The sequence below is a fragment of the Mustela nivalis genome, assembly GCF_964662115.1.
Source record: "Mustela nivalis genome assembly, chromosome: 1".
Taxonomy (NCBI): Eukaryota; Metazoa; Chordata; class Mammalia; order Carnivora; family Mustelidae; genus Mustela; species Mustela nivalis.
In genome coordinates, this window is record NC_139020.1 from 170083670 (window position 1) to 170102242 (window position 18573).

At 40.4% G+C, this 18573-nt stretch overlaps 1 long non-coding RNA gene across 4 annotated transcripts in view; it reads left to right on the forward strand.

Moving 5' to 3' along the window:
* The first annotated feature begins 5808 nt into the window (after positions 1–5808).
* Positions 5809–18573, forward strand: part of LOC309863696 — a 38094-nt gene continuing 25329 nt past the window's right edge. The window contains exon 1 of one of the 4 annotated variants that reach the window (XR_014311183.1): positions 5809–6340. This is a non-coding gene — a long non-coding RNA (uncharacterized lncRNA). The remainder of the gene's footprint in view (positions 6341–18573) is intronic. The other 3 variants (XR_014311184.1, XR_014311185.1, XR_014311186.1) reach the window with 3 other exon arrangements.

Sequence of the window (18573 nt, forward strand, 5' to 3'; positions counted from 1 at the left end):
TGTCAGACTCTGCACTCAGCTCAGAGTCTACTTGGAATTCTCTCTCCTTCTCCTTCTCCCCATCCTGCTTGTACTCTCTCTCTGAAATAAATAAGTAAATTTAAAAAACATTAAAATAGTAAAATGCAAACATTGGATATGTACCAAAGCTTTTGGTAATGTAGTCTTTGGTAAACGTCAAAGTGGAATCTCCAAAGATAGTCTGGAAAGCCAGTGTTAAAAGGTTCATAAAATCATATCTTCAGGTTATGATGAAAACATAATTTAGGAAAAGAAGCTGAAAAAACTAGGTTTAGAGATCAGACCACAGACAAGTATTTAATATTGGTACAATAACCAAAGACTATATGGAGGGATGCCTGGGTGGCTCAGTGGGTTAAAGCCTCTGCCTGCTGCTGAGGTCATAGTCCGGGGTCGTGGGATCGAGCCCCGCATCAGCATCGGGCTCTCTACTCGGCAGGGAGCCTGCTTCCTCCTCTCTCTCTGCCTGCCTCTCTGCCTGCTTGTGATCTCTGTCAAATAAATAAATAACATCTTTAAAAAAAAAGACTATATGGATATTTTTACTGGATATTTATTTTTACTTGTAAGTTTCAAAACAACTACAAAATGACATAGACATTTAGCAGCTCTTCTTTGATTAGTACATGTCCTGGGGCACGTTTTTGTGATCAGAAATGCTAGTTTTGCTGTTCACACACAAACTTCAATTTGGCTAAGTGTTAGGCACAGTATGATTCCTACCAGAATTACAGTAAGCTACTGCACACTTTATTTCCTGTCCTGAGCTTTTGAGTGTTACTAGGCAACCGTTAAAATGGCATTGCATACCTCTGGTGTGGCACTGCCAGATTTAAAAAAACAAAAACAAAAACAAAAAAACTGGTGAACTGGGTTGAGAAGCTCGAAATCCTTCAGGAAAAAAGATACTGAATGAATATGGTGCGTGTGTCTGCATGAATGTGCATGTAGAAATGTAAGTTATTAGCATTCGTTCATACAGAGCATGTTACAGAGCATACAAGACTAATTTCTTTAAAATATGTGGCTGGCAAAGCCAGATTAAATTCATAATGTCTTAGCCTTCCTACGAATACCCTACGTGTTTCAACTATAAGCAGTGAATCAATTTTTTTTTTCCTAAGGGACAGGTTTATAAAACAGCAATAAAAGTAGATTATACACATTCCCCTTTCCCCAGCTGTAATACAAATCCTTGGGCAAAATGGAGATAAACTGTGGCTCCCAAATAAAGTTATCTATAAGGAAAATGAATTAAATTTATAAGTATTACAATCAGCAATAAAATTAAAAAAAAAAAATCAAAGCTCCTGGGATTAGTTTTTCTCTTCTCTTTCCTTCTTTCCTCCCTCCCTCCCATTCTTTCTTTCTCTTTCTTTCAAGACTTTATTTATTAATTTGAGAGAGGAAGAGGGAAGGCATGAGCAGTGGGGGAGGAACAGAGGGAGAGGAAAAAGCAGGCTCCCTTTTGAGCAGGAAGTCTGACACAGGGCTACATCCCAGGTCCCTGGAATCACGACCTGAGCCAAAGGCAGATGCTTAACCCACTGAGCTGTCAAGGCACCCCTGGAATTAGTTTTTCTATCTAGATTTTATTCCTGGCATAATCCACATTTGGAAGCAGGGTGAGGCGAGATTGTGTTTTCCAAATATGGTAGCACTAACCTAGCCCTTCCCATATGCTCTTCTAAAAGTGTGATGTTGGCATTCCTCTATCAAAGGTGGCCTATTTCCCTGAATATATAGGTAGACCCATGGTAGGGCAGAAAGGACGTTATCTGACTTCCAAATCTAAGTCATCCAAAGTGATACAGCTCTTGCTGGGATCCCTTCCTTGGGACTGTGTCTTAGAATCCCTGAACTGATATGTGAGACCACCAAACAGCCTAAAGCCACTGAGCTGGGGAGACCACGTGGTAAGATCCATGGAGATAGTAATCTCGGAGAAGCCCAACTGTTCTAGCCTCCAGCTGTTCAAGTTTTCCCCCTGCCACCTATCTCCAGATGAGAGAGAACTGGCCTTTAAGCCAGGCCTACCTGATGCTGAGTTGGGCGAGACTGGCTGTCCTCATGGAACTATGCCCAAATTGCAAAGTAGTGAGCAAAAGGAGAAGTGTTACCTTAAGCTGCTAAGTTTTCCGGTGTTACATAATGCATCATGGGATAACCAGAACATTAAAATTGAAGAAAAATTTGTGATAGTTAAGTATAAGTTAATATATTTACATGTATAATATATGGAGCAGGGTTGGTTGTTAAACAAATTAATAAGCTAATTTATACCCTTAGTGTCTGAGTTAATTTAAAGCAGAAAACCACCTTGTCTTGATAAGATACGTGAAGTGTTGGCCCATCAGATTCCCTACTAAGACTTCTGAGACCTAACAATGCTCTAATGTCTTGATTTTTTAATTATGATAATGAAGTGAGCAGAATAAGGCAAAGGATGTAGGGGTCTTTCAGTTGTCTGTTTCTCATGATTTTCTGCGTCAGGAATTGGGGTAGAGTTCATTTGGTCAGGTCTTCTCTGTGTGACTTGGTAGGGGTAACTCATTCAGCTGTATTCAACTTGTGGCTGGGCTGGAAGGTCCGAGGAGGCTTGCCTCATGTCTACTGCTCTTCCATATGTCCTCTCCATCCATGTTCATTGGCTCATCACTCAGTAGTCAAGCCCAGCTTCTTTACAGTCATGGAGGCTGGCTTCCTAAAGCAGGAGGCAAAAGCTGCCAGACCTTTTAGGGCCTGAACTGGGAAGTCTCAGAGTGTTACTTCTCCTGCATCCTGTTGGTTAAATGGAATCGTAAACCAAGTCAGGAGGTGGACAGAGACTGCACTTGCTAACAGATGTCCTGTCATGCATATCCGTGGGTGACCTGGGAGGAAACTGATGCCCATTTTGGGGACAAATGGCAAGAGTACTTGTCTCTAAAGAGAGAGAGTCGTTCTAATCCCAGCTCTGCTATTCTGCCTAGCTATGTGGTGTTGGTCCAGTCACCCATTAATATACTTAACCAGTTTGCACACATACCAGGTGAGAGGAATGAGCCATGAACTCCAAAAGTCCTGTCTAGTTCCAAAAGTTTGCTTCTCATCAGGGCAGTGGCTACATTAAGCCTGGAAGGTGGGCACAGGAGGAGAACACAACTAATGAATTCTCCAATTGCTAGCCTGTGTTTAACTTTAGCTATGGACTGGGTAACTAGTGATCTCTCCCTAACCAATCACCATATGAACTCAGCTTTTGAGACATCATATGTTGCTGTTACAACCTACCCTCCCCTTCCTCCCCCTCCTCTTAGTCAGCTCATGGGATGGGAAATCAATTTCACAGCTGTTATCTTTTACAGGGAGCAGGAGGCACTAGGGCTTCAAAGGGAGTTGGGGTTAGGATCCCAGAACTAAGATTTGATAAAATAATGTAGCCAACTCTATAAACATTGTGCTGAATCGGTTGTTAAGATGAGACCCCTGAAGCAAACTGAAACATTTTTTTAGTGTTTTTAAAAGTCTTCAGCCAGGGGGCTTTATAATTTTGAAATACACAATTTCCTTAGCAAGTATTCTAAAAAACTTCATTTTAGAAGGATTACAGGTTGCCATAAGGACATCCCCGAGCTAGATCTGTGATGATTACTTGGTGAGGGGCAGTCCATACAAGATCCATGGTAGGTGTACAAGGAGCTCCTTTAGGTGAGGGGAGATAACTAAAGTTATCTGGTGCCTTCCACTGTGGGCCAAAGTTAGACATAGCATTTGAATCCTTACAGGCTGTATCGCCCCAGGAATTTCAGCTACAGAACCCAGATTCAGGCAGAGACTGTGTACCTTACCCAGTTTCTCCTTACATAGTCTTTGATTTTTCAACGTGGAGGGTAGGGTGGGAACACTAAAACAATGTGCACTGAGATCTGCTGGATCCCAGATTGTCTTTCTGGTATTCAACTATCAAACCCTCTTTATGTCCTTCCAACTTTTTGCCAGAACTTGCAGGACTTCTCAAATGAGGGAATGGTAGTTTTGTTTTGTTTTGTTTGTCATCATTAACAAGGTACAAATCTTCATGCCCAAGACTATGATTACCATTAGAGCATAGGAGTATCTTGCTAGATCTGCCACCCAGTCTTTTTTTTTTTTTTTTTGGTCTTCATTCTTTCTCTAAGCTTTAGTTATCTCCCCTCACCAGGATTTTCTTATCTTCCTTTTCTTAACACACGACACCGTCTCCCCACACACCCTATTTACAGTGCTTCCATTCCGCCAAAATTTCAACTCAGGCTATACAAATCCAAATGCAGGAAAGATATTCTTCCAAACATTATGAAGAAAGATGCGATTAAAAGCATTCGATGGTCAGTGAGTTCTAAAATCTTAGGAGGAGACGGTGCCAAGAGGAACCAGAACATTAAGATCTCCAATCAGTAAAGGTTTTTTTTATTTGTTCAATTCTTATTGTTCCTTAATCCTTCACCCGTTGTTACAACTGTCTGACAGAAGTCTTCATTGAAGCTAACCTCCCTAAGAGAGGAGAGAAAGAGAAACAGAAGTAGAGGCAATTTGTATAAACAAGAAAGTAAGGGGCGCCTGGATGGCTCAGTTGTTAAGGGTCTGCCTTCAGCTCAGGTGATCCCAGCATCCTGGGATAGGGTCCCACATCAGGCTCCTTGCTCAGCAGGGAGCCTGCTTCTCCCTCTCCCCCGTCTCCTCCCCCTGCCCATGCTCCCTCTCTCTGGCCCTCTGTCAAATAAATAAAATCTTTTTTAAAAAATGAAGTTTGGAGTTAGAGTAGTAGGTCTGGAGCTATTTCCCCAAAGTATTTGCACCCAGGTAACAACGTAAAAAAACTGTCCATGGGAAGGTATAATCAAGCACATCTATATGCTGCCAAATACGACAAATGGGGGACATATGTTTGGCTAAGTCCTGTATCAGCCATTTCCCATGTTACCAGAGGCCATCCTGACAGCTTCTAAGCAGTGTTAAAAACAACAAAAATACTTAGTGTTCTTAAGGGGCATGTGGCTTCATTGAGGAACCCATGGCATAAGAATATACACAACCGACATAGGTACGTATGTGGGGTTTCGAACATGGCAACGTGGTCTTTTCTTCATAAGACCATCCAACAAGAAAGCTGCTGGAGAATACCCATAATTGGATTAACTTAATGACAGGGTCTAAGTGTCACGAAAGCTCGAATTGGTCCCTGGACTAGCCCTAGAGTAGGCCGTGGCCCAGGTGGGTGCCCTCGGATGCGATGATCTCTGTGAGCCGGCTCTTCCTCCTGGAAGATCTCAGACCTGCCCCCTCCCCCGCCCCCTGCAGTGCTCAAGAGATGATCATTACTGCTCCACGTGCAGCTACTGCGAAGTACTTGCTGATGTTCCTGGCGTGACGGAGTCGGGGGGGGGGGGGCGAGTGATTTAACCATATAAAATGGGAAAACCTGCAGCAGTTCTGACTTCCCCCAAAAGGGCAGTGTGTGCGGCCCGTGATACCCACTTCCTTCCTTTTTCTGGGAAACAGAACTTTCCCCATCCAGGCCGTCCCCCAACACCCCCGTCTCCCCCTTCTCCCACCACAGTTCGTGACCTCAGCGGCCTCAAACGTGTTTGGACGACTCTCCCACCTCCACCTTGCACATGCGCATACACAGCACGCGGTAAAGCAGGCACAGCCTGCGCAGCGTGGTGTTGCACGAGCCGGCGTGGCGTTCTGCTCTCCCTCGAGCGGGCGGGGCACCAAGGGGGCGTGGCAAACGCGAGGCCCTGTGTTGCCATTGGTAGCGGTGGGGTCACGTGGAGGCTCACGTGACCCCTCGGCTCTCGGGTCCACCGGCCCACGGGCCCACGAGTCGTCTGTCCGCGGAGCGCAGGCGCTCAGCGGGGTTGCGGCGAGGGCGGAGGTGGTAAAGGGGTGAAGGCGGAGGAGGGAGTGCCTGAGAGCAACCAACACATGCCTGGCGCGGTGCCGTGCATCTGGCGGCGGGTGGGGCCGCCGGGCGGGCCGCCGCGGCTTTCTCCTGTCGTCGGAGGCTGCTGACAGGAAAACGAGCCGGGTGGGGAGCGCCCCGGCCCGGGCCCTTTCCCCTGAAAGTCTGCCGGGGCCGGGTAAGCCAGAGAGAGACTCTGGGCCATGTTACAAACGGACGTTGAGGATCGCAAAGATCAGCCTTCTAGCCCTCTCTGTGCCCGTCACGAGCTTTGTGACCTGTGGCGAGTCACTTAACCCGCGCCTCAGTTTCCCCACTCTTCTAGAGGACTTGCGACCTGAGCGTGGTCAAGAAGAAAAAAAAGTTCACGTCACAAGCACTACCTGCCTAGTGAGTATTTAGAGCACCTGAGTCATGCCCTTTTGCCCTCAAGAAATCGGGTGCCTCCTTCAGGCACTGAGCAAGACGGAAGTTCCACATGGTTTATGCCAGGGCCCTGGAATGGGCCCTCCTGGTGGACTGGCTGCACTGCCCATGTGAGCTTGGGGCTCAGTTTTCTGATCAGGGATAGCAGGTGCTTCAAAGGTAACGCAGAGAGCGTGGAGTGGTCAGCGTCGTCATTGGCACCTAGTGGTCTCCTAAGACTAGTGACCAGCTTCAGGCAGGGCGAAAGGCTTCCCTGTACAGTCGCTCATTTCAGAGCAGCCTGAACGTGTGGGGGAACGCAAGCACGGTGGAGGGGCTGGGGGTGCACACCCGCAGAACGGAGGTTGGTTTTCATTCTCGGGGCTAGCCAGAGTGAAGGAGTGGGATTATTGATGAAACCCAGTCCTATTTGTTCCTCCTACCTTGGGAGAGGGCTTCTGAGTCTTCCTTTCTGAATCCCTAGTTGGTAGTGGTTTAGAACAGGCAACGGAGAGATTTAGTTGATGTTTCTGAATTCGCTCTTACGTTCAGCCCTCTTCTGATGACGGAGAAGGCAAGTGACTGATTGGTCGTTGGGGCAGTTCATGGTGTCTTCTAACAATTTGGGATGACATTGTCGGTACTTGACAGGAAAGCTGGCAAAAAACATGCACATCAACTGTTACTGTGGCTCCAAGTTGAAAGCTTGAGAAATACTCGTGGGCTGTGTTGTATTACCTCTTTCTTGTGGTCTCCATAATACCCCTGCCTCCATTGTGTCTAGGTGGTCCTTAAAAACTGTGATTTATTATTATTTTTTATTAATGTGCATTTTGACCTTAATCTCACCTTTTCTACCAGTAACCACTTTAAGATCCTGTTGCTACAAGAGTTCAGGGAAAATCCATTTGTAATATTATTTAGAGAAGGATGACCGCACCCTGACTTAGCAGAGTGTTGAGTAAATCAAGCTACTGTTCTTTCTGGAAAAAACCTGCAGCTGAAACTGGGATCAGGGATAAAGAAACCCAGCTGGATTTTTGCCCCAATGCCAGTGATAGTTTCTGTTTATGGTCTGTTTATCATACAACATGCTTTGCCCAGAATATGACTAGGTTTTTTTTGTAAGCCTACCATACCTATAGTATGTGATGCCTTGTGTCTAAAGGATGTATAAAAAGCTGATTGATCTTGACCTTTTAAGTGATGGGAGATGTCAAAGTTGGTAGCTTGTCCACACACAGGTCTTTGGAGAAACTAGCCATTTGATTGACGCTCTCTAATAGAAAGCATATGAGAGATTCCAGGAACTTTTTCATTTATTTTCAGTTTTTCGTTTTAGTCTTCTAAACATTTGTAGAGTTTATAGGCCAATGTTTCAGTTTCCTGAAATTGGCTTTAAAGAATTAGTTGTCCTTGGTCTCACTCACTATTTCAGTTCAACATATATTATTTAACACAGTATAGTAGCTGCGTAACTACAACACTCATAATAAACATTGGTTGAGTATGTACTGTTTATATCAATGATTTATATATATCATTTATATCCATTGTTTCACTTCACTATTTTGGACACTGGGGAATAAAACCATGTTTATTATATGTTCCTCTACTTCAGGAAATTTATGACCAGTTTTCTCTACTTTTTTTTTTTTCTTAAGAGAAAAGAATCTTCCTGGAAAGTTACGCCTTTTAATTGTTCTAGAAATCTTGGATATTTATATTGTTTCTTTGAGAGTACTCGTTTTCTTTAACATTTTAAATTTTTTCTTTGTTTCAAATGGAATAGCTCTTGCAATATTAGTGTAGGTCTTAGCCAAATCTGATCATTTTCTTACTCTTATTCCTTTTTTTGGCCAAGTTCCACTTACATATATATATATACACGAATACAATATTTTCTTTATCCATTTACCTATGGATGGGCACTTGGGTTGCTTCCATTTCTTGGTTGTTGCAAATAATGCTGCAGGAAATGTAGGGATGCATATTTTTTTTTCAAATTAGCCTTTTCATTTTCTTTTGGTAAACCAGAAGTAGAATTACTAGATCACATGGTATTTCTGTTTTTAATTTTTGGGGGAACTTTCATACTCTTTTCCATGATGGCTACACCAGTTTGCATTCCCACCAACAGTACACGAAGGTTCCCTTTTCTCCACATCCTCACCAACACTTGTTATTTCTTTTTCATTCTAAGCCTTTCTGACAGGTATGAGGTAATATCTCATTGTGGTTTTGGTTTGTATTTCCCTGATGATTATTGATGTTGAGCATCTTTTCAAGTGTCTCTTGGCCCTGTATGTCTTCTTTGGAAAAATATCTATTAAGATCTTCACATTTTTTTAGTTGGTTTGGATTTGTTTGTTTTGTTTTGAGTTGTAGGAGTTCTCTATATATTTTGAATATTAGCCCCTTACCAGATACATCATTTTTAAATATCTTCTCCCGTTCATTAGGTTGTCTTTTCATTTTGTTGATGATTTTCTTCACTGTACACAGTTTTTTTAGTTTTATCTATTACAGTTTATTTTTGCTTTTGTTTCCTTTGCCTGAAGAGACAGATCCAAAAATATACTGCTAAGAGCAGTGTCCAGGAATGTACTACCTACATTTTCTTTTAAGAGTTTTCTGGTTACATGTCTCACATTTAGGTCTTTAATCCATTTTGAATTATTTTTGCATATAGCATAGGAAAGTGGTCCAGTTTCATTATTTTCTATGTAGCAGTCCAGGTTTTCCAACACCATCTATTGAACTGAGTGTCTTTTCCCCATTATATATTCTTTCTTCCTTTGTTGTAGATTACTTGACCACATAGGCATGGGTTTATTTCTGGATTCTCTATTCTGTTCCATTGATCTATGAGTCTGTTTTTGTGCCAGTACCATATTGTTTTGATTACTATGGCTTTTAGTATAGTTTGAAATCTGGGAATTTCAAATTTCAATCTTTGTTCTTTGTCCTCAAGATTACTTTATTTGGTGTCTTTTGTGGTTCCATACAAATTTTAGGGTTATTCTAGTTCTGTGGGAAATGTTACTGGTGTTTTGATGGGGATTGCATAGAATCCTTGCTAAATCTTTGTGAATTGCTTGGGGGTAGTATGGACATTTTATTTTATTTTTAAAGATTATTTATTACTTGAGAGAGTGAGTGAGCAAGAGAGCACAAGCAGGGGGAAAGGGAGAGAGAGAGAATCTCCAGCAGACTCCCTGCTGAGTGCACAGCCTGATGCTGGACTTGGTCCCATGACCCTCAGATCACGACTTGAATTGAAACCAAGAGTAAGACGCTTAACTGACTGAACCACCCTGGTGCCCCAGATACTATGGACATTTTAACAATATTCTTTGAACCATAAGCATGATATGTCTTTCATTTGTGTTATACTCAGTTTCATTTATCAGTATCTTACACTTTTCAGAGTACAAATCTTTTGCCTCCTTGGTTAAATTTATTCATAGGTATTTTATTCTCCTTGATGTAATGGTAAATGGATTGTTATCTTAATTTCTCTTTTTCTTGTATGCTATTTGTATATAGAAACACAGCAGATTTCTGTATGTATTTCTGCAACTTCACTGAATTCATTGATTAGTTCTAATGGATAATGACTTTAAATCTAAAAATCTCTAAAGTGATGACTTTAGGATTTTCTATATGTAGTATCCTATCATCTGCAAATAGTGACAATCTTACTTCTTTACCAATTTGGATACCTTTTATTCATTTTACTTGTCTGAACCAATAGCTACAACTTTCAGTACAATGTTGAGTAAAAGTGGCAAAAGTGGACATCTTTGTTTTGTTCCTGATATAGAGGAAAAGCTTGGAGCTTTTCACCTTTGAGCATGTTAGCTGTGGGTTTATCGTATATGGATTTTATTATATTGATGTATGTTCTTTCTATACCCGCTTTGTTGAGAGTTTTTTTTATCATGAATTGATGTTGAAATTTGATGTTTTTATGCATTTATCAAGATAATGTGATTTTTAAATTAACATATAATGTATTATTTGTTTCAGGGGGACAGGTCTGTGATTAATCAGTCTTATACAGTTCACTGTGCTCACCATAACACTACACTCCCAATGTCCATCACCTAGCCATTCCATCCCTCCCACAGTCCTCCCCTCCAGCAGCCCTCACTTTGTTTTCTGAGATTAACAGTCTCTTATGGTTTGTTTCCCTTTCTGGTTTTATCTTGATTTATTTTTCGCTCTGTTCCCCTATGATCCTCTGTCTTGTTCCTCAAATTCTTCATATCAGTGAGAGGATATGATAATTGTCTTTCTGCAATTGATTTATTTCGTTTGGCACAATACCCTCTAGTTTGATCCATGTTGTTGCAAATGGCAAGATTTCAGTTTTTTGATGTCTGCATAATATTCCATTGAATGTGTGTGTGTATACACACATGTGCACACACATACATACCACTTCTGATTTATCGATTCCCCTGTTGATGGACATCTGGGATCTTTCCACAATTTAGCTATTGTATACATTGCTGCTATAAACATTGGGGTGCATGTGCCCTTTCAGATCACTACATTTGTATCTTTGGGGCAGATACCCAGTAGTGCAGTTGCTGGGTCATAGGGTAGCTCTATTTTCAACTTTTTGAGGAACCTCCATACTGTTTTTCCAGAGTGGCTGCACCAGCTTGCATTCCCACCAACAGTGTAGGAGGGTTCCCCTTTCTCTGCATCCCTGCAACACCTGTTGTTTTCTGACTTGTTAATTTTAGCCATTCTGACTGGTATGAGGTGGTATCTCATTGTGGTTTTGATTTGTATTTCCCCGATGCCAAGTGATGTGGAGTACATCTTCATGTGTCTTAGCCATCTGGATGTCTTCTTTGTAGGAATGTCTGTCAAGTCTTCTGCCCATTTTTTGATTGTAGGTCTGTTCAGGTTTTCTATTTCTTTCTGGTTCAGTTTTAGTGGTTTATTTTTCTAGGAATGCATCCATTTCTTTCAAATTGTCAAATTTGCTAGCATATAGTTGCTCATAATATGTTTTTAAAATTATTTGTATTTCTTTGGTGTTGGTTGTGATCTCTCCTCCTTCATTCATGATTTTGTTAATTTGGGTCTTTTCTCTTTTCTTTTTGATAAGTCTGGCCAGGGGTTTATCAATCTTATTAATTCTTTCAAAGAACCATCTCCTAGTTTCGTTGATCTGTTCTACTGTTCTTTTGGTTTCTATTTCATTGATTTCTGCTCTGATCTTTATTATTTCTCTTCTCCTGCTGGGTTTAAGCTTTCTTTGCTGTTCTTTCTCCAGCTCCTTTAGGTGTAGGGTTAGGTTGTGAAATTGAGACCTGAGAAAGGTCAAAGTATATATTGCTATATACTTTCCTCTTAAGACTGCCTCTTCTCCATCCCAAGATTTTGAACAGTTGTGTTCATTTGTTTCCATGGATTTTTAAATTCTTAAGTTCCTGGCTGACCCATTCATTCTTTAGTAGGATGCTCTTTAGCCTCCATGTATTTGAGTTCTTTCCAAATTTCCTCTTGTGATTGACTTCTTGCTTCAGAACACTATGGTCTGAAAATATGCAGGGAATGATCCCAGTCTTTTGGTACCAGTTGAGACCTGATTTGTGACCCATGGTGTGATTTATCCTGGAGAATGTTCCATGTGCACTAGAGAAGAATGTATATTCTGTTGCTTTGAGATGGAGTGTTCTGAATATATCTGTGATGTCCATGTGGTCCAGTGCCATTTAAAGCCTTTATTTCCTTGTTGATATTTTGCTTAGATGATCTGCCCATTTCAGTGAGGGGACTGCTAATGTCCCCTGTTATTATTGTATTATTATCAATGTGTTTCTTTAATTTTGTTATTATTTGGCTAATATAATTGGCTGCTCCCATGTTGGGGGCATAGGTATTTAAAATGGTTAGATCTTCTTGTTGGACAGAACCTTTAAGTATTATACAGTGTCTTTCCTCATCTCTTATTATAGTTTTTGGTTTAAAATCTAATTTGTCTGATATAAAGATTGCCACCCCAGCTTTCTTTTGATGTACATTGTTTTCCACACCCTCACTTTAAATCTGGAAATGTCTTTGGGTCTAAATTGAGTCTCTTGTAGACAGCATATTGATGGGTCTTGTTGTGTGTGTGTGTGTGTGTGTGTGTGTGTGTGTGTTTATCCATTCTGATACCCTGTGTCTTTTACATTGGGTCATTTATCCCATTTACACTCAGGGTAACTATTGAAAGATATGAATTTAGTACCATTGTATTGCCTGAAAGGTGACTATTACTGTATATTGTCTCTATTCCTTTCTGGTCTATGTTACTTTCAGGTTCTCTCTTTGCTTAGAGGACCCCTTTCAATATTTCCTGTAGGGCTGGTTTGGTGTTTGCAAATTCTCTTAGTTTTTGTTTGTCCTGGAAACTTTTTAATCTCTCCTTCTATTTTCAATGACAGCCTAGTTGGATACAGGATTCTTGGCTATATATATATATATATATATATTTTTTAGTACTCTGAATATATCATGCCCGTCCTTTCGGGCCTACCAAGTCTCTGTGGATAGGTCTGCTGCCAATCTAATATTTCTACCATCATAGGTTACAGACCACTTGTCCTGAGCTGCTTTCAGGATTTTCTCTTTGTCTCTGAGACTTATAAGTTTTACCATTAGATGACAGGGTGTTGACCTATTTTTACTGATTTTGATTAGAGATTCTATGTGCCACCTGGATTTTGATGCCTGTTTCCTTCCTTACATTAGGGAAGTTCTCTGCTATAACTTGCTCCAATATACCTTCTGCCTCCTCTCACCTTCTGCCCCCCCCCCCCCTTTCTTCTTCTTCTGGGATCCCAATTATTCTAATATTGTTTTGCCTTATGATATCACTTATCTCTTGAATTCTCCCCTCATGATCCAGTAGTTGTTTATCTCTTTCTCAGCTTCTTTATTCTCCATCATTTTTTTTTTTAAAGATTTATTTATTTGACAGAGAGAGACACAGCGAGAAAGGGAGCACAAGCAGGGGGAGTGGGAGAGGAAGAAGCAGGCTTTCTGCTGAGCAGGGAGCGTGATGCAGGGCTCGATCCCAGAGACCTTGGGATCATGACCTGAGCCAAAGGCAGATGCTTAATAGCTGAGCCACCTGGGCGCCCTATTCTCCATCATTTTGTCTTCTGTATCACTGATTCTGTCTTCTGCCTCATTTATCCTGAGAGCCTCCATTTTTGATTGCACATCATTAATAGGCTTTTCAAGATTTCAACTTGGTGAGATTTTAGTTCTTTTATTTCTCCAGAAAGGGGTTCTCTAGTATCTTCTATGCTTTTTTCAAGCCTAGCTAGTATCTTTATAATCATCATTCTGAAGTCTAGTTCTGACATGTTACTAATGTCCCTATTGATTAGGTCCTTGGCAGTTGGTACTGCCTGTTCTTTTTTTTGAGGTTAGTTTTTCTGTTTGACATTGTCATTTTTGTTCAGAGACGAATAGATGAATGGGAGAACAAAATGCTAAAAGGGTAACAACAACCTCAGAGAAACATATACTAAACAAATCAGAAGAGACCCAAAACCAGAGAGAAAAGAAAGGAAGAAGAAAAAAAAGAGAAGAAAAAAGGAGTATGATCAGGTTGGTGAATAGAACAGAGCCACACACTAGATTTTGGGTATATTTTGGTCTGTTAGAAGAAACTGCCTCCAAAAATTTTAAAGAAAGAAAAATTTACATATATACAAAAATAAGGTTAAATATGAAGGAGGAATAGAATATGACTATAAAGATGAAAATTGAAAAAAGATTTTTAAAAAGGAATTGATAAGAAGTTGGTTGAAAAAACGAAGAAAAAATTAAGGAAGAAAAAAGGAATGTGATCAGGCAGGAGACTAGAACAAAGCCATATGCTAGATTTAGGTTATATTTTGTTCTGTTAGAAGAAAATGTATCCCAAAATTTTAGAGAAAGAAAAAATTGCATACATCCACAAAATAAGTTTAAGTGCAATGAAGGAATAGAATATCACTGTAAAAATGAAAATTAAAAAAGATTTTAAAAAAGGAATTGATAAGATGTTGGTAAAAATAGGAAAGAAGAAAAATTCAAAATAGAAAAAAAGAAATTTTAAAAATTAACTTTGAAAAACTAAAGGATCATGGAAGAAAAAGTCATGATTCTGTGTGCTGTATTCCTCTAGCGCTAGAGTTTTGCAGTTCTCATTGATTGGTGTACTTGGTCTTGGCTGGATGTTCTTGCTGATCTTCTGGGGGAGGGGCCTGTTGCAGTGATTCTCAAATGTCTTTGCCTGAGGTGGAATTGTACTGCCCTGCCAGTGGCTAGGCTAAGTAATCTGCTTGGGTTTGATCTCAGTAACTTTTGTTCCCTGAAAGCTTTCCGTGTAGCTTTGGAGGATGAGAATAAAAATGGCAGGTTTCCAATCTCTGGTCCTGGAGGAGCTGAGAGCTCAGGGCCCCACTCCTCAGTGCACCCTCAGAGAAAAGCAGTCAGTCCTTTCTTCCTGGTCCCTGGCTGCACTCCATGCTCACCTGGCTGTGACCAAGCGTTTCTGTCTCTGGCACACAATCCTGTTTGTAGTCTACAAACCCAGCAGATTTCTGAGGTATGTTCCCATGCTGCTCCTTCCAGGGAGGAAGGGGAGTCTCCCTGGATCTGCCACTTGTTGGGTCCCTGCACAAGGAGCAGTAACCCAGCTGTGGGGTGGATCATAGTTTATGGCAACCCCAAGCTGAGAGCCTCCTCCGGGGTTCTGTCTTTGCAGCTGGCTTTCCTGCTCTGATACCTGGTAGGTCTGCTGCACTCAGATACCCTCAAGCTTTCTGTGACCCTGAGCGTCCTGAAACCACACTGTCCCACCAAGGGTTCCACTTAGCCACTGGAGTGATGTCCCTTAGTGGAGCAAACTTCCTTTTTTTTTTTTTTTTTAAGATTTTATTTATTTATTTGACAGATCACAGGTAGGCAGAGAGGCAGGCAGAGAAAGGAAGGGAAGCAGGCTCCCTGCTGAGCAGAGAGCCCGATGCAGGGCTTGATCCCAGGACCCCAGGACCATGACCTGAGCCGAAAGCAGAGGCTTTAACCCACTGGGCCACCCAGGTGCCCCTTAAATGATCTGATTTTGTGCTCCACTGCTCTCTCACTTGCCAGGAGCCAGCTGATGGAGGCTCCCTCTCCTGGTGGTCTGTCTTCCCAAATATTGCCTCAGATTGACTTCTCTGCATGTCCTACCTTCCAGAAAGTGGTTGCTTTTCTGTTCATAGAATTGCTGCTATTCTTTTCTTTGATCTCCTGTTGAGTTTGTAGGTGTTCACAATGGTTGGGGTGGTAACTATCTAGCTGAATTCCTGGGAGCAGACAAAATTTAGGTCTTCTACTCCTCTGCCATCTTGCTCCCCTCCCCCCACAATATGATTTTTACCCTTTATTTTGTTAATGTGTTATATGATACTGATTTGATTTGCAGATATTGGACCATCCTTGCATCGCTGGAATAAATCTTACTTGACTGTGGTGAATGATTCTTTTAGTGTGTTGTTGAATTCATTTGCTATTGCTTTGTTGAGGAATTCTGCATCTGTGTTCATCAGGGAATTGGCCTGTAATTTTCTTTTTTGTATGGTCTTTGTCTGGTTTTGTTATCCGGGTAATGCTTATCTTGTAGAGTGAATTTAGAAGCATTCCTTTCTCTTCAATTATTTGGAATAGTTTGAAAAGGATAGGTATTAACTTATTAAAATGTTTGGTAGAATTTACCTGTGAAACCATCTTTTCCTGGACTTTTGTTTTTGGGGAGTTTTTTGATTATTGATTTAATTTCATTACTTTTTAAAAAAAAGATTTTATTTATTTATTTGACAGAGTACACAAGGAAGGGGAGCATCTGGCAGAGGTCAAGGGAGAAGCAGTCTCCCTGCTGAGTGGAGAGCCTGACATGGGGCTTGATCCTAGGAACCTGGGATCATGATCTGAGTTGAAGGCAGATGCTTTATTCACTGAGCCACCCAGGTTCCCCTAATTTTATTACTTTTTACCAATTTCTTTTCAGATTTTCTACTTTTTCCTAACTCAATCTTGTAGAATTGTATGTTTCTAATGATTTATCCATTTTTTTCTAGGTTGTCCACTTTGTTGGCATATAACTTTTGTAGTGGCCTCTTATAATTCTTTATATTTATGTGGTTCAACAGGCTATTCCTAACATTTATATAGAGAAGCAAAGAACTTACTATAGCCAGAACAATTTTGAAAGAGAAAAGCAGTTATAAGACTCATACTACCTGATTTCAAGACTTACTAGAAAGTTATAGTAGTTAAGACTGTGCAATTATTTTTAAACCTATGGTAAAACATACACAGAACATGAGATCCACCCTCAATAAATTATTAAGTGTACAATACAGATTATTAACTGCAGGTATAATGTATAGCAGCTCTCTAGAACTTTTCAATCCTGCATGGCTGGAAGTTTATACTCGTTGATTAGCAGCTCCTTGTGTCCACCTCTTTACAGACTTTGACAACAGTATTGTATTTTATGCTTTGATGAGTTTTGACTAGTTTAGATACCTCATATAAGTGGAATCATTCAATAATTGCCCATGACTGGCTTATTTCATTTAGCATAATGTCCTCAAGTTCCATCTATTTTCTGACATATGACAGGATTTCCTTCCTTTTTATGGCTGAATTATATTCCCCTGTTTGTATAAACTACATTTTCTTTATCCATTTATCTGTCAACACACATTTAGGTTGTTTCTACTTCTTAGCTATTCTGTACAATGCTGTAAGTCTGGGAACACAGATATCTCTTTGAGAACATGATTTCACTTCTTTTGAACTTTTTCAAAGATTTTATTTATTTATTAAGAGAGAGAGGAGCACAGAGGGAGAAGCAGACTCCCGCTGAGCAGAGAGCCCAACATGGGGCTCCATTCTAGGACCCTGAGATTTTGACCTGAACTAAAGGCAGACACTCAACCAACTGAGCCACCTAGGTGCCTCCAGTTGTTTTGGATTAGTACCCAGAAATGGGATTGGTGCTTCATGTGGTCATTTTATATATTTTTTGAGTAACCTTCATACTGTTCTTTGTAGTGGCTGTACCATTTTACATTTCCGTCAACAGTTCTCCAGGGTTCCAGTTTTTCCACATTCTTATCTATACTTGTTATTTTGTTTTCTCAATAATGGTCATCTTAACCAGTGTGAGGTGTTATCTCACTGTGTTTTTGATTTGCATTTCCCTGATGTCTAATAATGTTGAGCATCTTTTCATATGTCTTCTTTGGAAAAGCGTTCAAATTTCTTGCCCATTTTTAATCAAATTATTTGTGGTTTTTTTTTTTTTTTTGCTTATGAATTGTAAGAGTTCCTTACATATTTTGGATATTAATCCCTTAAAAATTTGAAAATATTTTCTCCCTTTTGATAGATTGCTTTTTTAGTCTATTGATTGTTCTCTTTGCTGTATAGGAGATTTTTAGTTTGATGTAGTCCCATCTTGCCTGTTTTTGTATCTATTGCCTATCCTTTTGGTGTCATATTCCAGAAATCATTGCTAAGACCAGTGTCATGAAGCTTTTCCCTGATTTTTTTCCTTAGAGTTTTTCAGTGTCAGGTCTTACATTTAAGTTTTCAGTCCATTTAAGTTGATTTTCATATATCGTGTAAGACAAGAATTCAGTTTTATTTGTTTGCAATTGGAGGTCCAGTTTTCTCAGCACCATTTGATGAAGAGACTGTCCTTTCCCCATGGTATATTCTGGGTGCCCTTGTGGAAGGTCAGTTGACCATATATGAAGACAGGGTGCTACTGGTGAAAGGAAAGACACTTAGGTCAATGGAACAGAATGTAGAGTTCAGAAAAAGACATAAACATGGCCACAGGTGCCAAGATAACTCATTGGAGTAAAATATAGTCTTTTCACAAAATGGTGCTAGAATAATTAGATGTCCGTATTTTTAAAAAATGAACCCTGATCCATACTTCAAACACTTACAAAAATTAACTCAAAATGTATCATAGACCAAAATGTAAAATCAAAACTATAACACTTCTAGAACTTCCTGTCCATATGGTAGCTACATGTGGCTATTTAAATTTAAATAATTAAAACTAAATACAATTTTAAAATTCAGTTCCTAGTTCTAGCCACATGTCAAGTCCTCAGTAGCTATGTGTGGTTAGCTATAGCTAGTGTATTGGT